Here is a 23,408-nt window from a genome sequence, read left to right on the forward strand (position 1 = left end):
TATCTTGGCAGTTACGACACCTTTGCCGATGAGCTAACAGAAAGAATTTTGTCAACAACTACATTGTACACCACTGAGCATATTTGTTAGCGAAAGAGAAAGAAGAAACATCGTATTTCAGCAATGGACAAATATCCATGTGACAAATGTGAAACTAATATCTCAAAAGTGAAGTCCAAAGTAATGGCATCAGAGATAACTTTTATGTGGAAGAGAGTTGTAAGCGCAAATAAGAAATTCAATGCGCCTTCAATGCTCTTCCACAGAAGAAGTCGCTTGCTAGAACTCATCCAGTGCAGACGTACGAGAGCAGTTCTGATCTGAATTATTGGGATTGCGAATCGTGACGAGATTGTTTTCGAGATTAGAAGTTTTTGTTGCGTGACGGGATTCACGGCTTAAGAAACTGATTTTATGAACTGAGACAGGAACAGATAGACTCATTTAACCGTGCACTACGGGTTAATTGAAATCTAATAACGGAATTAGTGAACATTGGACTTGACTTTAAATTAGTTGTACCTTAAGGAGAAGTGAGCATTTTATGAAAGAATACACGCAATTAGTCTTGAGTAGGACCCAAGTACACGACATCATGAAGATAAAACAATTACGCTAAAGTGTTGGGTTGTGGTTATTGCCAAGAAACTATAACTCAATCGGACTGACTTAACTAAACTATTCAGTGTGCGTGTGGTGCGGGAGTTATAAGTATTTAGTGACAAAATAACAATAAACTGTTCGTTACCAGTTAAATACCCGGTGTGGACTACATCATTAAATAGTTTGATAAATGACTAAATCAACGACTACTCATGAAAGATTATTTCATCGAAGTGCAAATATTTACATCATTAGTTGAGAAGTGAACTTTAAAATATTTTCGTATTACGACGCAATCTTACAAAGACAGAATCAAAGAGTATCTCTGGATCTCGCTGCATACCAGCACAACAATTCCATAGCAACGAGACAACAGCATAAAAAAAACTGTTAACTAAAATATTTCCTCGAAATCAGTGGTGCGTGCTATGCGAATGAGAGAAGAATTAATAACTACTGCAAATCCGGGCCATTAACAATACAATATTAATAATAAAAAGCATCAATTATACGAGTTCGCATAAGTGGAAACACTGCGGACTTGTAATTGAGATACAACGACTACGCGAGGAACGCCTTTTCGGACGTTTTTCAGGCTTTTTCTCCCGTTAATCTACGGGGACTGACGTTATATCGCATCGTGTCTCTTCTTTGCCGCGAGAGCTGTGGCAGTAGCAGCTCTACGTTGTCGACTACACCAGCACGCGGTTAGAGTCCGGGGGCACGCGCCACAGAAGCCAGGAGATACGGAAATAAACTTGTCTACCGCTTTGTCTAGCATTACTGTTTTCCAGCTTATTTAGAACTAACATACGAGCAGGTTTACATGTACTGTGCTTTTTATGTACATGTACATTCTCTGTTTCCTGCACGTAAACAAGGAGGACAAACCTGATTACTACAGGGTGTTTCAAAAATGACCGGTATATTTGAAACGGCAATAAAAACTAAACGAGCAGCGATAGAAATACACCGTTTGTTGCAATATGCTTGGGACAACAGTACATTTTCAGGCGGAAAAACTTTCGAAATTACAGTAGTTACAATTTTCACCAACAGATGGCGCTGCAAGTGATGTGAAAGATATAGAAGACAACGCAGTCTGTGGGTGCGCCATTCTGTACGTCGTCTTTCTGCTGTAAGCGTGTGCTGTTCACAACGTGCAAGTGTGCTGTGGACAACACGGTTTATTCCTTAGAACAGAGGATTTTCCTGGTGTTGGAATTCCACCGCCTAGAACACAGTGTTGTTGCAACAAGACGAAGTTTTCAACGGAGCTTTAATGTAACCAAAGGACCGAAAAGCGATACAATAAAGGATCTGTTTGAAAAATTTCAACGGACTGGGAACGTGACGGATGAACGTGCTGGAAAGGTAGGGCGACCGCGTACGGCAACCACAGAGGGCAATGCGCAGCTAGTGCAGCAGGTGATCCAACAGCGGCCTCGGGTTTCCGTTCGCCGTGTTGCAGCTGCGGTCCAAATGACGCCAAAGTCCACGTATCGTCTCATGCGCCAGAGTTTACACCTCTATCCATACAAATTTCAAACGCGGCAACCCCTCAGCGCCGCTACCATTGCTGCACGAGAGACATTCGCTAACGATATAGTGCACAGGATTGATGACGGCGATATGCATGTGGGCAGCATTTGGTTTACTGACGAAGCTTATTTTTACCTGGACGGCTTCGTCAATAAACAGAACTGGCGCATATGGGGAACCGAAAAGCCCCATGTTGCAGTCCCATCGTCCCTGCATCCTCAAAAAGTACTGGTCTGGGCCGCCATTTCTTCCAAAGGAATCATTGGCCCATTTTTCAGATCCGAAACAATTACTGCATCACGCTATCTGGACATTCTTCGTGAATTTGTGGCGGTACAAACTGCCTTAGACGACACTGCGAACACCTCGTGGTTCGTGGTTTATGCAAGATGGTGCCCGGCCACATCGCACGGCCGACGTCTTTAATTTCCTGAATGAATATTTCGATGATCGTGTGATTGCTTTGGGCTATCCGAAACATACAGGAGGCGGCGTGGATTGGCCTCCCTATTCGCCAGACATGAACCCCTGTGACTTCTTTCTGTGGGGATACTTGAAAGACCAGGTGTACCGCCAGAATCCAGAAACAATTGAACAGCTGAAGCAGTACATCTCGTCTGCATGTGAAGCCATTCCGCCAGACACGTTGTCAAAGGTTTCGGGTAATTTCATTCAGAGACTACGCCATATTATTGCTACGCATGGTGGATATGTGGAAAATATCGTACTATAGAGTTTCCCAGACCGCAGCGCCATCTGTTGTTGACAATTTTAACTACTGTAATTTCGAAAGTTTGTCTGCCTGAAAATGTACTGTTGTCCCAAGCATATTGCAACAAACGGTGTATTTCTATCGCTGCTCGTTTAGTTTGTATTGCCGTTTCAAATATACCGGTCATTTTTGAAACACCCTGTAGGAACTCTGCTCGGCCGTCTGAATGGCCACCCGTACTTGATGTTCGTGCAAAATGTTCTGCTTGAGTTGTTGGAGAACGCACCCTCGGCTGTTCGTGAGAGGATGTGGAAACAACGTGACGGTGCACCGCCTCACTTCAGTGTAGATGTCCGCAACCATCTCAGTGCTGTTTTTCCTGGTTGCTGGATTCCATGGCCTGTGAGGTGACAAGACGCGAATCCCCTTGAGTATTTCCTATGCGGATATCTGTAGTCACTTGTGTATGAGACCCCAGTGGATACGGAGATGGAATTAGTCACCAGTATTATAGTTCCCTGTGATGTGATTCGAATCACACCAGGGATGGGATATTTGTTAGGGTGCGTGAGGATCTTGTTCGCCGATGCCATGCTTGCAGTGAGGTTGATGACCGTCAGTTTCATCACATTTTGTAAGATACAGTACGTTCATTGTGTGAATGATGGTATTCGCAGTTAACTGTAACTAAAGAAAATAAAAAAGTACGCAATAATGTGATTTTATTCCTATTATCTCCTTAAGCTGGCATCTACGATCACAGGTTCCCTACCTCAAACTGTTCGGTAGAGCATCCTATATGTCTTGTTAAATTTCTGCACGCTATTACGAAAACACCCTGCGTAGACTCTCGTCTTATGTTACTCCAAGTCATCTTCGTCCTTTACTACCTTATTATCTTATATATGTTTTTTTTTCATCATAGTGTCACCGCACTATTCGTCCTAATGTCCTGTTTTATTTATTTTGACTACTTCTCGTCTTCAGGGGACTGATTTTTTGACAATGAGCGTTGGGGTGCGTCTCGATGCGCTAATGTGACACGATTTTAAGTACGTTTTAATTCTGATTTTTTTCTCTCTGTTTAAATACTTGACATAAGATGTATAATAAATTAAAAACATTTTCTTAAAAAATTCATGATATAATTTAATTTTTTAAAAATAATTCCAATAGGACGGGGTGATCAAAAAGCCAGTATAAATTTGAAAACTTAATAAACCACGGAATAATGTAGATAGAGAGGTAAAAATTGACACACATGCTTGGAATGACATGGGGTTTTATTAGAACCACCCCATATTGCTAGACGCGTGAAAGATCTCTTGCGCGCGTCGTTTGGTGATGATCGTGTGTTCAGCCGCCACTTTCGTCATGCTTGGCCTCCCAGGTCCCCAGACCTCAGTCCGTGCGATTATTGGCTTTGGGGTTACCTGAAGTCGCAAGTGTATCGTGATCGACTGACATCTCTAGGGATGCTGAAACACAGCATCCGACACCAGTGCCTCACCATAACTACGGACATGCTTTACATTACTGTTCACAACATTATTCCTCGACTACAGCTATCGTTGAGGAATGATGGTGGACATATTGAGCATTTCCTATAAAGAACATCATCTTTGCTTTGTCTTACTTTGTTATGCTAATCATTGCTATTCCGATCAGATGAAGTGCCGTCTGTCGGACATTTTTTGAGCTTTTGTATATTTTTGGTTCTAATAAAACCCCATGTCATTCCAAGCATGTGTGTCAATTTGTACCTCTCTATCTACATTATTCCGTGATTTATTCAGTTTTCAAATTTATACTGACTTTTTGGTCACCCGGTGTTTTGATTGTGTGTACTAGATCGGATCTGTTCCTTCTTATGTAGTTCACATGAGAATGCTGTTCTAATGCAGCGAAACCGGTCGTGACAATAAAGAAATTACCAGTTACAGCTATCTTGCGATTCGTTTTATTTCCATTTATTATACAATTTTTTGATTACCCTCGTACACTGTCGAAATTCTATCTGTTGGGTTTCGCGTCTTCAGTGATGCTCGTAAGTCTGTACCACTCTGATACCACTATGGCCTGTGATGGTCGCACTGCGGCGGTGCCAGGCACAATGTAAACGATGAACCGTGATTTTGTCATGATCTTACAATTTTTCTGGCGTCAATCATTAGTGGTGAGCTTCCGGGTTTACTGCCAAGTGGTTGTTCCAGTTTGCGAACGATATTTCGACGACTGACCCTCCGACTTCTTCAGGAGTCTAGGCAGAGAGTGCACGTAACAGCCAAGCTCCCAACACCTTTAGGAGTCGACTGGGTCGGTCGTCGAAATATTGTGCGTTAAATGGAAACAATTCCGCTGAACTTCTGCAAGCTCGTCGTTAATGTCGAGGTGACATTTATTGAACTATGTTGAAAAAACGTAAATTAGTGACAAATGGTTCAAATGGCTCTGAGCACTATGGGACTTAACATATAAGGTCATCAGTCCCCTGGACTTAGAACTACCTAAACCTAACCAACCTAAGGACATCACACACATCCATGCACGAGGCAGGATCCGAACCTGCGACCGTAGCAGCTGCGCGGTTCCAGACTGAAACGCCTAGAACCGCTCGGCGACAGCTGTCGGCCTAAATTAGCGACAAACTACGGCGTGCATACACTTTATTCAACACGTAAACGCACTACAGATATTCGGATTTAGGTTAAAGCATGTTCGATATGCCTCCCATCATTGGCGATGAAGTAGCGCAGACGAATAGCGAGATTTTGCATGACCCTCTGAACTGTCGAATAATCGATGCTGTCGACGACCTCCTGAATTGCTGTTTTCAGAAGTTATGACGATTTTATTTCATATACTATAGTTCAGTAACTGTTACCGTGTAACCAGTGTGTTACAAGGAAAGGGAAGTATTACAATAATGCATATATCAGCGAATCACAGACCTAAACAGTAGTAAGCATACAGTGCATCGTTTGCTGGTCATTAATATACCCTTGTCATTGGAGTAATTATTCGATCCAGGTTTCCGTGCGGAGAGTACACAAAAAAGGTGGAAAAAGTAAGAGTGGTAAGTCAAGAAAGAGAACTTCGTTTTGCGAATGCTGCAATGTAGGGTTTGAGCTTACCACCACTGCTGTCCAACTTGTACGCCGAAGAAACAATATAAAAAGTGAAAGACAATTTCGAAAGAGGTGTGAAAGTGCAGAGGGAACCGATATCGACTGCATAGTTCAAAGACGACATATACTTCTGGCCGGCTGTATGGAAGACTCCAGACCTGTTGAGAGGAATGCACAGCACGCACTGGCTGATCAAAAGTATCCGCCTACGCCTATGTAATGGGGAAATGAACACCGGATGTAACGACAGGCAGACCCGTCAGTTTGAAACGAGGCGCGGAATACTGTGTTGTCACTGGAGAAGCAGGAAAAGCAGAATGAGTCGGTCGGGGATGTTCAGTGGCTTCAAGAGTGAACTGGCCTTTGGATGTCGCCTGAGTAACGAAACCATCAACGGCATTTCAGTGCTTCTGAAGCTGCCCAAGTTGGTGAGGTGACTGTAAAGTGGAGACGCGAAGGAATAATCACAGCTGTACCGAGACCAAGCAAATGTCATGTACTTACGCCAGGAAGGGGGTTCCAAAAAATATCACACGAAATCAGCGTGAGTTCCGAAGTGCTACCAGCAATCCAATTAGGACAATGTGCGTAGGGATTTGGAAAGAAGGGCGTACAACTGTCAAACCGCTCGTCGTTACTGTAGGCAACTCTAAGCGACGTTTGTGATGGTGCAGAGAGCAAGGAGAGATGAATCACGCTACAGCCTGTGGCAGTCCGATGGAGGAGTTTGGGTTTGGCGAATACCTGGAAAATATTACCTGCCATCAAGCGTAGTCTCGACAATGAAGTACACAGGAAGCGACGTTAGAGTACGGAAGTATTGTTCGTGATTAGGGTATGGCCCCACTACTGTGCTTGAGCAAATGCTAAGTCTGGAAGGATGTGAACGCATTTTATACAATCGTGTACTGCGTACAGTAGAGGAAAAGTTCGGAGATGATGATGATTGTCTGTATCGGCATGAAAGAGCAACCTGTCAAAAAGGAGAACCTGTGTGAGAAAATGGTTTGTGGACAGTAACACAGGTGAAATTGACTGGCCTGCCCAGAGTCCCCACCTGAACGCATTGGAACACCTTTGGGATGATTCAGAACTGCAACTTCACTCCAGACCCAACATCATTACATTCTCTGCTTTCTGATCTTGAGGAAGAACGGGCTTACGTATCCTCCATGGAGATACGGTCAAGTTATTGAAAGTGTCCCCAGCAGATTTGAAGGCATCATAAAGATGAAGCGTGGACACACTCCATATTAATATCCACTAATACGTGTGCAAATACTGTTGATCAGCATGTATGACAGAATATGACAAGGATAACCAAAGCAAAGACGAAGATGTTGAATGGTGGAAAGAGAATAGCGTACTGTAATGGTAAAAGTAAAATAAATCTGGGAGGATGACCAAAGCAGTGAACATACCAGAAATGTATCTGGGAAAGGGAAGAAAGCTTTCTTTGAATAAAAGAGTTCTGCTGGAATGTTACTAGTGTGGGACTGAAGAAGGAGTGCCTCAACGTGTAGGTCTGGAACACCGAAATTGAGAAACGGAAAGCATCTGAAATGAAGTACAAGCAAATAATGTTAAAAACTAAGTAAAGATATAAAAAAGTATAAAACGAGAACTGCTAGAATGAATAGTAAAAGAACTCTACATAAGGCTCTTCCAGAACAAGGGAAACGTCAATGGAATATGTGCCCCACGATGGAAGGAGCAGTAGCGGGGAAATAGTAGGTGCAGACAGCGATTAGAATCTGCAAAACAGGTTGCAGAGATTTTGTGTGTAATATTTAAGTAAAGATGAAAAACGAATAAGACAGGAAAATGTGGAGGAAAACATCAAATCAATTAGAATAATTATGTCTTTAAAAAAATAGTATGAGACGTTGTGATCATACGGTTCCGTGTTCCTTTGACTTCACCGTACCCAGATGGAAAAGGTATGCTCTGTTCTTTGTTGGGTTAGTTTTCAAGAACTACTCATCATAACGCTTCAAGAACTCGTGTGCCATGCTTTCACGTTTCCATTACAATTGCAACACTAGGAATATTACCAAATAACGAAATTTTGCTTTTATACTTCTACAATATTATAAGGAAAAAAATGTAAATTTATAGATGATCTGTGGTACGCTGAGCGAAAATTTTAGTGCACAGAGCTGCCACCTCTTGCAGAAAAAAACTACTCTAATCCAGTTGGGAATAGAATGGAACTGAGCTTGGATGACAGATAAGGCTATGTCATTCCATGCTGCTTCAACTTCATAAATCTTAGTGGCTGGTGAATGGGTGTACGCCATCCTTCGTCAACCCATAACCACATGTTTCAGAAGGGTTCGAGGTACGGAAAACGTGCTGGTCAGACCAACAGCCGAACACCATCTGTACCTAGGTAGGTCGGGACAGCACGAGCAACAAACGGTCTTGCGTTATCTTGTTGAAATATGTCACAGACAGGTCAAAGATAGGGAGCAGCTACCGGTCGTAATACGTCAGAAATGTAGCACGTTCTGAAAAAATTACCAGCTATGTGAACCAGAGGTGACTGTGTTGTGTACTCAATAGTACTCCATACCTTCATGCCAGTTGTGGAGCCCTTAGGGCGATGACGAATGTGATCTGCCAAAGTATGCTCACCTTGGAGCTTCCACAAAAATGGTTCAAATGGCTCTAAGCACTATGGGACTTAACATCTGAGGTCACCAGTCCCCTAGAACTTAGAACTACGTAAACATAACTAATCTAAGGAAATCACACACATCCATGCCCGAGGCAGGATTCGAACCTGCGACCGCAGCAGCAGCGCGGTTCCGGACTGAAGCGCCTACAACCGCTCCGCCACAGCGGCCGGCGGAGCTTTCACACAGTGGTTCCATCTGCAGAACCAGAACTCCTTTGAAAAGACTATGTGGTGCCTCTCCTGTGCCGAGTAGCAAGACACAGTGTCACTCCCGGTTTGAAGTCTTCGCGTACAGCGTTTTCTCCAGAAAAGATGTATCCAAATCTACACTCCGGGAAATTGAAATAAGAACACCGTGAATTCATTGTCCCAGGAAGGGGAAACTTTATTGACACATTCCTGGGGTCAGATACATCACATGATCACACTGACAGAACCACAGGCACATAGACACAGGCAACAGAGCATGCACAATGTCGGCACTAGTACAGTGTATATCCACCTTTCGCAGCAATGCAGGCTGCTATTCTCCCATCGAGACGATCGTAGAGATGCTGGATGTAGTCCTGTGGAACGGCTTGCCATGCCATTTCCACCTGGCGCCTCAGTTGGACCAGCGTTCGTGCTGGACGTGCAGACCGCGTGAGACGACGCTTCATCCAGTCCCAAACATGCTCAATGGGGGACAGATCCGGAGATCTTGCTGGCCAGGGTAGTTGACTTACACCTTCTAGAGCACGTTGGGTGGCACGGGATACATGCGGACGTGCATTGTCCTGTTGGAACAGCACGTTCCCTTGCCGGTCTAGGAATGGTAGAACGATGGGTTCGATGACGGTTTGGATGTACCGTGCACTATTCAGTGTCCCCTCGACGATCACCAGTGGTGTACGGCCAGTGTAGGAGATCGCTCCCCACACCATGATGCCGGGTGTTGGCCCTGTGTGCCTCGGTCGTATGCAGTCCTGATTGTGGCGCTCACCTGCACGGCGCCAAACACGCATACGACCATCATTGGCACCAAGGCAGAAGCAACTCTCATCGCTGAAGACGACACGTCTCCATTCGTCCCTCCATTCACGCCTGTCGCGACACCACTGGAGGCGGGCTGCACGATGTTGGGGCGTGAGCGGAAGACGGCCTAACGGTGTGCGGGACCGTAGCCCAGCTTCATGGAGACGGTTGCGAATGGTCCTCGCCGATACTCCAGGAGCAACAGTGTCCCTAATTTGCTGGGAAGTGGCGGTGCGGTCCCCTACGGCACTGCGTAGGATCCTACGGTCTTGGCGTGCATCCGTGCGTCGCTGCGGTCCGGTCCCAGGTCGACGGGCAAGTGCACCTTCCGCCGACCACTGGCGACAACATCGATGTACTGTGGAGACCTCACGCCCCACGTGTTGAGCAATTCGGCGGTACGTCCACCCGGCCTCCCGCGTGCCCACTATACGCCCTCGCTCAAAGTCCGTCAACTGCACATACGGTTCACGTCCACGCTGTCGCGGCATGCCACCAGTGTTAAAGACTGCGATGGAGCTCCGTATGCCACGGCAAACTGGCTGACACTGACGGCGGCGGTGCACAAATGCTGCGCAGCTAGCGCCATTCGACGGCCAACACCGCGGTTCCTGGTGTGTCCGCTGTGCCGTGCGTGTGATCATTGCTTGTACAGCCCTCTCGCAGTGTCCGGAGCAAGTATGGTGGGTCTGACACACCGGTGTCAATGTGTTTTTTTTTCCATTTCCAGGAGTGTAGAATGACCTGCACTACTTTCCCAAATCGAGCGATGTGGTTGTGGTACGCTGTTCCGTTGCTTCGCAGCGAGTCAACAGACCTAGTTAAGTACGGCGGCACCCGAGTGCTTGCGTTCCTCATTCTGAGGACGAGGTGTCTCTGAGTGCCCCCACCAGGCGGCTGCAGGCTTCCTCGGCTTCGCTGCTCTCTCGGTCAGGCGGTCTCGCCAGCTGAGCTCTCAAGGTCAGCGACCGGTCTGCGTTGACCCGTTACGTGGCGCCGCGCCGTCAGCAGAAGCGGCTGCGGGTACGTCTGTCTAGAGACCAGCAAACCGCGTTGGCGGACGTGGCACCCCGGCACCTACCACATGTCTCAGGACGCACATCGGAGCAAGCATACTGACCGAACACGTAAAACTAATTGCACGTAAGGAAGATGCCAGACTGATTCACTGGAAGAATTCCCAGGAGGCAGCTTACAAAACCCTCTGCGAGCAATCCATACTACAACGGCTTGGTGGAGGAAATAGAGAAAACCCAAAGAAGAGCACCGCTTGTTGTTTCGGTATTCAAGCAGCAATCGCGAGATCTTGATGGAAATACTCATCCAACTTCAGTAGCAGACGTTACAAGAGAGGTGTTGTGTATCGAATGTGGTTAATGTTAAAATTCCGCGGGTGTAAGTCACAAGAAACATAACTCCTCTCTTCGTAGGGGAAGGCGGGGCAAGATGGGGAAGCTAACTTTAAAGCCTTACAAAATGGTCAAAAATAAACAAATTCAAGTAGGTTTGATTATCATTTGTTTACTTAATCATTGAATTACAATAGCATGCAAAGAAACCTGCAAACTTGTTACATTTATTTAGAAATATCTCGATTTGAAGCATAAACTACCAATTCCCCTTCTTGCCCCATATGCGGGGCAAGAAGGGGAACTAGTATGAATTCATCTCTAAAGCTTAAATAAGGACTGGAATAACGATATCATGTGACGATAAGGTTTCGAAACATGGTTCTGCGAATTGTAGAATCAGGTATTACGTTTTATTTAGGCCTCTTACTTTCACATACTACACAAGTGTGGACAGCCTCGTCATCATCATCACTTTCTATCCCTGCCACAAGCGTCGTGGGCCCAGCGTCCGCAGCTAATACACCGTATCCAGCCTCCTTCAGAGAATTCATAGCAGTATAAACATTCTTCACTCTCTTCCTCGTTGTCATTCGACCTCAGTTTATTATCCCTTGAGCATGAAGGGGTGGTTAAGACGTCAGTAATGTTCGTCACTTTTTCGTTGTCATTATGTCCTTTTGGTGGTATCCCAGGTTCATTAAACGTCTTTGAAAAGAGTTTTCGTTCACATGCAGCACGTTTGGGGACTCCTTTTCGTTTAATTTCTTCACATAGTTCACTCCTATAAGGAGATTCGGTTAAAACAATGGGTTTTCCAGTCCTGTTAGATGGTTTCCTTTTGATTTTTTATCCACCTTTGGAATAGCTAACACCATTTCAGGGCTGGTAACCTGAAAGTTAGACGAAGCGGAGGCTTGATCGTCAGTTGTTAATTGTTCAAGTGTTTTACGTCTTGACAACATCTCTGGTATTTGGTCTTCCGTTTCTGTAACTTCAGATGTGTGAGCTTGATGAATGTCTGTAGTTGAACAGGGAAGGTAATCACTTTCCTGAAACACATTAGTGTTTACAGGCCAAATGCCTGTTTTCCGAAACCCGTTCACTGCTGTGGACATTGTAGCTGAATGAATGAAAGCTTTGCCGAACAAACTTCAACGTATAATGTACGTGTTCAAAACCCGCAGCGAGGTAAACACATGAGACGATAAGAACGTAATGGTTGGACAAATAGTAGGGGCAAGACGGGGAAGCTCCCCATCTTGCCCCACCCCGTCTTCCCCCTACCATGCTGTCAGGTTATGTTACGCCTACATGAACACTATTTAGTGAACATTGACTACTGACACAGCAGTCTGCTGTTAATAAGACGTACTGTTCAGTGCTATATATACAGTCTGGACAAATGTTCACGAAACACACGTTTTAGGACCTCGAAAGGTGTAAAAAATTGCAAATCAGTATAACAATTGTACGTACCTTGCAAAGCTCACAGAAACCGATGCGAAACTAAGGTTCAGCAATGTCAACACACTGAGACCTGTGTATTGACGATGTTGACGTAGCTATCCACAGATGGTAGCACTATAACTGTAGCTTGTAGCCCTTCCCGTCTTACCCCACCTCCCCGTCTTGCCCCGCCTTTCCCTATATCTCGCGAAAAGACCGTGAAGATAACAGTGAAAAAGTTGGAACTCGCACGGAGAGTTATCAGCTATTGTTCTCCCCACACACCGTTCGTGACTAGAACAGGAAAGTGAGGAAGTAACAGTGGTAGACAAGGTACCCTCCGTCACTTTCGGTGTGTAGACGTAGACAGTATACAGACATAGCAACCTTCATCAGCGGCACCACATCCACTGCTGAATAATGGCCGCTTGCATACATTCCAGTGCGTCACCGTCTTCATCTACAGACGTTCATGTTACACCTGCAATTTTTCTGCCGCCATCTACAAATCTTCCATTAGGAAGTAAGGAAATTCTTCAGCTCATCTTCTATGTATTCACCCGTCAAAATGCCCCACCCACAATACGACAAAACACGTAAATACAAAATTTCCTTTACTATTCTCTCGAAAAACTGAATTATGCAAAATCAGTTACATTTTGAGCAAAGATAGACGTCTTTCCTGATTATTTTTCAGATGACATTCTGTGAAGCCATGCATTGCTTAATAGTAGACCACATCGTGCAACCAAATCTTTAAGCTAATAAAGCTTCAGCTGAGTAATCACAACGAAAAATAAACATGTGTTATAGTGTTTAGTCTAAAACACACTACCGTTTGTGGAAATTGCAGCACCAATAAGCACTCCGTCTTCAGGCCACGAGTGGCCTACCGGGTCCATCCGACCGCCGTGTCATCCTCAGTGGAGGATGCGGATAGGAGGGGCGTGGGGTCAGCACACCGCTCTCCCGGCCGTTATGATGGTATTCTTGACCGATACCGCTACCATTCGGTCGAGTAGCTCCTCAATAGGCATCACGAGGCTGAGTGCACCCCGAAAAATGGCAACAGCGCATGGCGGCCTGGATGGTCACCCATCTAAGTGCCGACCACGCCCGACAGCGCTTAACTTCGGTGATCTCACGGGAACCGGTGTATCCACTGCGGCAAGGTCGTTGCCAGCACCAAGAAGGAAACGCATGAATTCAATTAATTTAATACCATGGGTTAGGTACATGACAAGTAACAAATGATTACCTTTTCAAATCTGTACATCTCCTTTGAGCCCTACTATTCAGTACATCGTGTGGCCACCATGCGCTGCAATTAGAGCAGCTATACGCTGTGGCATTGAATCAGTAAGGTTCTGAATACATTCGTGAGGGATTTCCCTCCACGCAGTTTGTATCCGAGCCCACAAATCCGTGACACCAGTTACCGGAGGACCGTGACGCACCAGTTGCCGACCAACCATAACCCAGACATGTTCGATGGGCGACATGTCTGGCGAACGTGCAGGCAAGGGAACCAATGGTGCCCATCGTTCTTCGAAGAAATTCTGTACATTCCTCGCGATATGTGGCCGGGCATTGTCCTGTTGAAATGTGGCCTGTGGAGATTTCTGAAGCAGGAGGAGTACCTGAGGCTCCACAACCTCCGTTAGGTACCGGTTGCTGTTCAAAGTGGCCGCAGTACGTACTAAGCGAGACCTGCTGTTGTAACCAATGGCGCTCCAAACCATCAAGCCTGATGTTTGTCCGCTATGCCGCTCCACAATGCAGCCTTCCAGGTTCCGCTCACCACGGTACCGCTGGACACATATATGGCCATCACTGCAGGACACTTTGAAGCGAGACTCATCCGAAAAGCTGTTGCCACTCCTCAGCCCAATGACGGTGTTCACGTGCCCATTGCAGTCGGAGGAGTTTGTAGGTTCTGGACAATGGAAGCCGACGTAATCGCATGAATACAACCAGTCCAACCTGCAGCAGACGGCGACGAACCGTCGATGCAGACAAGTTCACTCCTGTTGCAGTGCTCCAGCGACGAGCAAATACTGTGGATGACGCTGTACGGCTCGTAATGGCCACACGGACAAGATGACGGTCATCCCGTGCTGTGGCCATGTTCCGTGGTCCAGTTCCCGCTCGTCGCTACGTACGACCGTCCTCTATCCAATGTTCCCACACACGCATCACTGTCGTAGCAGCATGCCCTGGAGAGCCGAAATGTCACGTTATACAACCCATTTTCCCGGAGACGGATCATTCTGCCCGTTCGAACTCGCTCACATGCCGATATGGCTCCCTTTGACGTCGACGAGGCATACTGGCAGTCAGTGTATTGTTTCCACGTTGTGTGACAGCTCTGCACCTGCTACACTAGGCGCAACACCGACCCCGTCGGACCGACACGAGAGGGCTCACCTCGGCCTACGTGTACCCCATCTCGCTGCAAAACGTATCACGTATTGCTTGCACACCCGTCGCCACTTCCAACATGTGTGGCGCTATTCGGGTAATTCGTTCTCAGTGTTGCACTTTTCACGAACGGCAGTGTAATAAACCAACCAAACATCTTAAAGAAATAAAAACAAAACACGCATAAGATGACACACAAGAGTCGAAACATGTACAGGTAAATAACTAAAAACAATCATTGTTTTCTGACAGAGGTCGGAATTTTTTAAGAACCAGGAAAGTATTGTCTGTGCGAAGTCCTGTTACGAAGCGGGATAGCGCCGCCGCACTCCGGCAGTTTCCGCTCGCGTCCGCGATTCTACCAGCGGCGCTGACGGTTTCATCTGGAGAAAGCAACTCCTTAATGGACAGCAGGTGCTTCAGGGGTGGGGGGTTCCGCACCGGCGAGCTCGGAATGGCCGACCTGTGGCCGCTGGCCACAAATTACAAATCCCATGCCGCCGGCACTTAGCGTAATGAGGCGCGCACGTTTTTACGAGGCGGCTTCTGAAGACTGACCACTACTGGCGAAACGATTTAAACTGGTGCAGTTTGAAAGCTGAAAGATTTGTATTAAAAAAAAAAAAACATAACCACGTAAACAATTAGCTGTAAAACAAAGATCCATCCAATTCTTTATCGGCGTTAACGTGTCATTTTCATTCATTACCTAACTACTAATTTGTAACAGCCTATGTGACTAATATCGTCGACACTTGTCACCACAACAGCACTCTCCGTGACAAGAGCGGGTTCGAACCCTCGTGGCGAAAGAAAACATCCTCGCTTCAGATTCGCCAGCAAAGGAAAATTAGTTAGGTCCTCCTTTCATAGATAAATAGAAAGATTTTTTTGTATCGAATTGACGTGTAACGAGTAAGTTTACAGTTTCGTGGTTAGTTAAAAAAATGGTTCAAATGGCTCTGAGCACTATGGGACTTAACATCTGAGGTCATCAGTCCCCTAGAACTTAGAACTACTTAAACCTAACTAACCTAAGGACATCACACACATCCATGCCCGAGGCAAGATTCGAACCTGCGACCGTAGCAGTCGCGCGTTTCCGGACTGAAGCGCCTAGAACCGCTCGGCCACCGCTGCCGGCCGTGGTTACTTCCATTGGATCGCTACACGCTAGCCATTTACAAGTTCCTATCACACTGGCCTACTTTAAGCATTAAACAACATATTATCTTCCAGTCCTCGAGCTGTTACTTACCGTATTGTGTCACTTTTTACAGGATACCAGATCTTATTTAAGATATTGGTCAAGTGAGCAAAAACATTTGTAGATGGATACTGAATCCCTTTCTGAGCCACTGGTAGCTATTAATGTCGTCGACACAGCGATCAGAACTATTATGTTGGATTGTGTATCTGCCAGAATCCTGGAAGTGCTACTTGCAAGATGACTGCGGGTGAACACCACATAATATTCTTACTGCTCTATTTTGTGCAACAGACGCTTTGTTTCTAACAACTCCAGATCACCTTATAATGACGTTGTCGCTCGTACAACTTTCGTTTGCGTAGTTTTAGGAATCCTCAGGCCAATGGTTTCGATTTCTGACGTCATGTGGCGCTAAGTTACAGGGACAGAGTGCAAGAGCGTTTTTGAAATAGTACTGATATTAATCCACTTCACTCGGTCCGGTAGCTGAGTGGTCAGCGTGACAGACTGTCAATCCTAAGGGCCCGGGTTCGATTCCCGGCTGAGTCGGAGATTTTCTCCGCTCAGGGACTGGGTGTTGTGTTGTCCTAATCATCATCATTTCATCCCCATCGACGCGCAGGTCGCCGAAGTGGCGTCAAATCGAAAGACCTGCACCAGGCGAACGGTCTACCCAACGGGAGGCCCTAGCCACACGGCATTTCCATTACTTCACTCGTGTGTAATTAATATTCAAAGTGATTGTGATTACGAGCAGCACATGTTCCACCGGTATAACAGTCGTGACAAACAAAAAGTTATTGGCATCCCTGAAAATACCATGCATCTATAATTAATCTGACGGCGTTCTGAGTACTGCAAAAAAAAAAAAAAAAAAAAAAAAAGGCTCTGAGCACTATGAGACTTAACTTCTGAGGTCATCAGTCCCCTGGAACTTAGAACTACTTAAACCTAACTAAACTAAGGACATCGCACACATCCATGCCCGAAGCAGGATTCGAACCTGCGACCGTAGCGGTCGCGTGGTTCCAGACTGAAGCGCCTAGAACCGCTCGGCCACAACGTCCGACCGAGTACTGCAGTGCATGGTGTATATGTTGCAGGTATGTTCACTGACCGGTGCGCTCGCCGTGTATGCTGAAAAAAACAACAGTTCTATTTTCCCCACCAAGTGAAAATATGGTTTTGTAAGCAGTCAGAATGTCCTAGTCCTATGCAAAACCACTAAGCCAGTCTAAGCCTTCCATTCAGTCCCTTGCTGAGCAGTATGGTGTGGCACATGAAGGTGGCGAAACGAAACCCGAAGTTTTAAATTTCACGTTCAAGAAATCGTTCACACAGGAGAATCGTACAAATATACCATCATTTGACCATCGGACAGACTCCCATACGGACGACATAGTAATAAGCATCCCTGGGGTGGAGAAACAACTGAAAGATTTGAAAACAATAAATCACCAGGTCCGGATGGAATCCCAGTGCGGTTTTACAAAGAGTACTCTACGACATTGCCCCTTACCTGACATGCATTTATCGTGAATCTCTCTCCCAGCACAAAGTCCAAAGTGACTGGAAAAAAGTGCAGGTGATTCTCATGTACAAGAAGGGTAGAACAACGGACCCACAAAATTACAGACCAGTATCCTTAACTTCGGTTAGCTGTAGAATGTTTGAACATATTCACAGTTTGAGTATAATAAACTTTCTTAAGACTGAGAAGCTTATGTCCACGAATCAGCTTTGTTTTAGAGAACATCGCTCGTACGAAACACGGCTTACCCTTTTTTCATATGATATACTGCAAACTATGGATGAAGGGCAACAGGCAAATATCACATTTCTAGACTTCCGGTAAGCATTTGACACGGTGCCCCGTTGCAGGCTGTTAGTGAAGGTACGAGCATATGCAGTAAGTTCACAGATCTGTGAGTGTTCACAGATCTGTAAGTGCCTCGAAGACTTCTTAAGTAATAGATACCAGTATGTTGTCCTCGACGACAAATGTTCATCAGAGACAAGGGTATTGTCCGGAGTGCCCGAGGGAAGTGTGATAGGACCGCTATTCTTCTCTATATGCGTAAATGATCTGGCGGAAAGGGTGGGCAACGATCTGCGGTTGTTTGCTGATGATGCTGTGGTGTCGAAGTTGGGTGACTGTAAGAAGACAAAATTCCTAGTTGGTGTGATGAATGGGAAAATTTAAGTTAATGCGGATGAGCAGGAAGAACAAATCTGTAAAGTTCGGTTACAGTATTATTGGTGTCCTGCTTGATACACTCAAGTCGTTTAAATATCTGGGCGTAACGTTGCAAAGTGATGTGAAACGGAACAAGCATGTGAGAACTGCTGCAGGTAAGGCGAATAGTCGACTTCAGTCTATTGGGAGAATTCTAGAAAAGTGTGGTTCACCTGTGAAGGAGACCGCACATAGCACGCTTGTGCAACCTATTCTTGAGTACTGCTGGAGCGTTTGGGATCCGTACTAGGTTGGATTCAAGGAAGATATTGAAACAATTCAGAGGTAGATTTGTTACCGGCAGGTTCGAGCCGGCCGGGGTGGCTGAGCGGTTCTAGGCGCTACAGTCTGGAACCGCACGACCGCTACGGTCGCAGGTTCGAATCTTCCCCCGGGCATGGATGTGTGTGATGCCCTTAGGTTAGTTAGGTTTAAGTAGTTCTAAGGTCTAGGGGACTGATGACCTCGGAAGTTAAGTCCCATAGTGCTCAGAGCCATTTGCACCATTTGGTAGGTTCGAACAACACGTAATTGTTACGGAGATACTTTGGGAACTCAAATGGGAATCCCTGGAGGGAAGGCGACGTTTTTTTCCAGAAACATTGACAAAATATAGAGAACCGGCATATAAAGCTGACTGCCGAGCATTTCTACTGCCGCCAACATACACTGCCCCAAGGACCACGAAGATAAGATTCGAGAAATTAGGGCTCATACAGAAGCATATAGACAGTGGCTTTTCCCTCTCTATATCTAAGAGTGGGATACGAAAGGAATTGTCTAGTAGTGGTGCGGGGTACCCTCCGCCCTGCAGCGTACGGTGGCTTGCGGAACATCGAAAAGAAAAAAATAATGTTAAATCTTTATGTATTGACGTCAGTATGCTGTTTCTCGCTTTGCGACGTGTGTTGATTTCTTTCGTGAAGTGATAACTGGATCAAGGGTTAAGAAGGTTGATGTTTTCTGAACGAAGCTGGTAAAGTTGTTTTATCGGAACGCCAGCAATGTCACCGCTGCATTGCGGGAATATCACCGACAGAAACAGCTTTGAAGAGGCCACATGTCAAAAAATGGGCTAAAGAATTTGATCAAGAAGTTTGAATAAATAGATGAATTTTAGGTGGTGCAGCAGCGAGAGGGAGGTGGTCCATTCCTACGGCAGCTGTTGATGAATTTGCTGCAGCTAAAGTCGACCGTGAGGCACATGCCCCATATTCTGCAGCCCGTGCTCGAGCTGTGTCACGGGAATTCTCTCTCCCGTAGTCAACAGTTTTTGCGGCGCATTTCACGCTGGTATCTCTACAGGATTCAAATGTGGAGAAATGAAGCCCCAAGATAGTTTTCAACGTCGAGACGTTTTCCCCTTCATTTTATGGCATGCCTGAAAATGGATGACATATGCCCGGAAATATTCTTTGAACTGCACAGCGCCGTGTATGCACAAAACTGTCGCATACGCGGTTCTTTTCCGCCACATGTTGTGCAGGAACATCCACTGCCCTCAGATCATGTGACTGTATGGTGTGGTTTCACAATGTCCTTCATTCTGGGTCCGTTAGTTGAACGGTGACATGTGTACGTTGTAAGGAATTCCTTGTGCAACACGTGACTGCAGCTTCGCAAGAACGCAACTGTGTCCACAGTGTAATATGGGGCGACACCGCACGTCCATTGCCAGGTGAAAGATTTGCTTCCAGAAACCTTTGGTAACGACGTAATCACGTTTAGGCAATTTCAAAATACGAGTATACGAGATTCCATGTCCTACGAGCTCTATACATGTGACTTCTGACTGTCATAATATGTGAACGATCGTGTCTGTTAGGGATGTATGTGGACTTTTCCTAATCTGAACGACAGCACAAAGCTAATATCGCTATGATTACACCGTATGTGGTGCGAGTAACTGTAGACCACGGCGTGTTACGGATGTAGCATGTCGCCGAGTCGGGAGACTATACTCAATACAACTATACTGAATACATATTGTGACCATATCCTAATATACGGGCCAGAGCCACCGTTATCATCTTTCTCATCGTTCTTCCATTTTTCGTGCCCTCGCACCACATTCTGACTACTTACAGCGCCATATTTTCACCTGGTGGCAGAAAGAAAAACTATTATTTTTTCAGCTCACTCCGCGAACGCATCAGTTAATGAACGTACCTACGACGTTTCAGTTTCAGCCTCCTACGATGTATATAGCCTGCACAGCAGCACACGGAGCATCGCGAGTTTAATTATAACCATCCGGCATTTAAATACTCATTACCAGTAGCCATCTACGCGGATGACACAGCCATTCTTGCACAAGATTGGAAACCGTCGAACATTAATTCACGAATACAGACGGCACTCGAAACTGCCGAGCCTTCGTTGGAGCGATGGCGTATTAAAGTAAACGTCGACAAGTGCGAAGCCGCAGACCGAAACTAATACGCAAACATCAACATAGTAGACAGATAACGCTACATACACGCCTAATACGTTCCCGAGAGAAAGTCAGATATCTTGGTGTCTGGCTGGACCGGAAACTTACCTGGGGGAACCACATCGAATACGTTGCTAACAGAGCGCACGCGAGGCTCAAACAGCTCTACCCAATGATCAACAGGGAAAGCACACTAAATAGGAGGGTGTCGAGGTCCATATACATGACACTGATTAGACCTCTGATGACGTACCCAGCTCCCGTCTGCGGATATGCAGCCCCTACACGACCGCGCCGCCTGCAGATCGTAAGCTACGAATCTTTAGCAACGCTACACACGCACCGTGGATCTTCACAAAGAATACAGCCTTGAAACCTCAAGTAAGTATTCAAAAAACACGCCACACGACTATACAGGAACTCGAGACGCTCGAACAATCCTTTATTTTCACTGCTAGTAAAGTACAATTATGACTGAGGTAAACCAGTCCCGCTACACTCACTAATCTGGTCGCTATGTACTGCCATAGCCTGTGACGAACTATACCCGGTCTGTGAGCAAACTGGATGATTGAGTGAGGCCCTTTGATCAGCGGCGGCTGCCTAAATATTTGCTGTCGAGAGGGCGTTGGCGGATTGTTGCCCGTGGGTGTGTCTCTGGCCTCTCACGTAATACGCGCGCTTCATCCAGCGCCTAATTATCGATCTTCGTTGTTCATATTTGCCGACCAGTGTGCTGGGACAGCTTACACCAGCACATGTAAGATATTATCTCTAAAGGAGTATTAGAAATAGGCCCTAATAACGACTTGCAACATAAAGTGTTCCCGCCAGTGTTGGTAAATGCACTTCTTGCCTATTATGACCTTTCGTGGAGAACAAATGTTTGCTCTATTGGAATAAACATGGATGATGTGTAACTCAATCTGACTCTGTTCATCGTCCATAAGATCCAGACAGCGGCAGAAAATGCTACCAGGCTGATTCATTGTTCTCATGACAGTTTCACGTCACATTTATTGAAGAATAAAATACGAGATTTTGGAGTACCAGACCAGAATTGTTACTCGACGAATGACTTCTAGCAGACAGAAGTCGACACGGTGTTCTTGGCAGATGTAAAGGTAAGTTCGTGAATGTGTTGCGGGGCGTTACTGTTTCTTCGTGTGTAAATAATCTAGATGATAACGCCGGTAGCTGCGTAAGGCTGTTCACGAGCAGTGCTGTTGCCTGCGGGAAGGCTTCAACCCCAACAACGTGAGACGACATTTGCACGGCAATGACGCTCAGCACAGAGACGAACCAGGACGTAAATCACTGTAACGTTTTGCTCAAAAATAGTCTTGCTCATTTTGTGCTCTACAGCTGAATAATGTAGACGCTAATAAAAACCACCGCAGCTGTAAGATCACCGGACACACTCCTGGAGAAATCATTGCAAGTATCATTTAATACCGTGTAAGTCCGCCCACGGTTTGACAACCGTTTGATTCTGTTAGGAAGTGAGTCCACCAAGTTGTGCAGATGCGTTGGAGCAGGTTTAAGCCACGCGCAGAGGATCTTGTAACCACTCCCTTCTTAATCGGCCCACTAGATTGCGATATAACGGACCGTGATCGCATATGACTAATGAAATTTGACAGTGAGTAAGGCTATCGTAACCGAAGGAAAATAACGCCGGTTAGTTGGAGGAAAGTATACAATGGACTCTTCTGAAGGAAGAACCTATTCTAAATTTAAGCTAAATACTGATGATAATTTTGAAATGGGTGGAGTATAGTGCAATCGCTCACGAACCGCAAGGGGGGAGGGGGGGACAGGTAACACGTAAAATTTACTATAAAAATCACTGATAACACAAAGAAAACACTGATTAGAAGAAGGGATAATTAAACGGTCGGCAGCCCGCTAGGGCAATGAAGCTTCACAATCTTGAGAAAGGTCATGGCAAAGGCATTTAAGCAAACATCTTCATAGCACAACAGTTCACGAGCAAATGAATGAATCAGAAAGCACTGAGCTTAAAGTTACTTATTCCGCAATCCCAAATTCTGAGAGTAACGTTATATGAAATACTGGTTAAATAAATGACTAGCTTAACTTAAACATTGTTATGCAAAAAAAAAAAAAAAATAAAAAATAAAAAAACTTTCAGTAACTTCAATAATGCAAAATTTAGAAAAAGGCGAGTAATTTACTTCTGAATATTGAAAGATTGAGCTAAATTTACTTTAAGCAAATGAGCAATTGATTTTACTTTTAAAATAACAGCAATAAAATACACTCCAGGAAATGGAAAAAAGAACACATTGACACCGGTGTGTCAGACCCACCATACTTGCTCCGGACACTGCGAGAGGGCTGTACAAGCAACGATCACACGCACGGCACAGCGGACACACCAGGAACCGCGGTGTTGGCCGTCGAATGGCGCTAGCTGCGCAGCATTTGTGCACCGCCGCCGTCAGTGTCAGCCAATTTGCTGTGGCATACGGAGCTCCATCGCAGTCTTTAACACTGGTAGCAAGCCGCGACAGCGTGGACGTGAACCGAATGTGCAGTTGACGGACTTTGAGCGAGGGCGTATAGTGGGCATGCGGGAGGCCGGGTGGACGTACCGCCGAATTGCT

The 23,408-nt window shown here is 45.7% G+C and overlaps 1 protein-coding gene and 1 pseudogene across 1 annotated transcript in view; both read right to left on the bottom strand.

Annotated features, from left to right (window-relative positions):
• Window positions 1-23,408, bottom strand: part of LOC126100145 (cuticle protein 19-like) — a 569,033-nt gene that overhangs the window by 250,361 nt on the left and 295,264 nt on the right. The window lies entirely within an intron of this gene.
• Window positions 13,541-13,658, bottom strand: LOC126102358 (5S ribosomal RNA; annotated as a pseudogene).

The sequence above is a fragment of the Schistocerca cancellata genome, chromosome 9, assembly GCF_023864275.1.
Source record: "Schistocerca cancellata isolate TAMUIC-IGC-003103 chromosome 9, iqSchCanc2.1, whole genome shotgun sequence".
Lineage (NCBI taxonomy): Eukaryota > Metazoa > Arthropoda > Insecta > Orthoptera > Acrididae > Schistocerca > Schistocerca cancellata.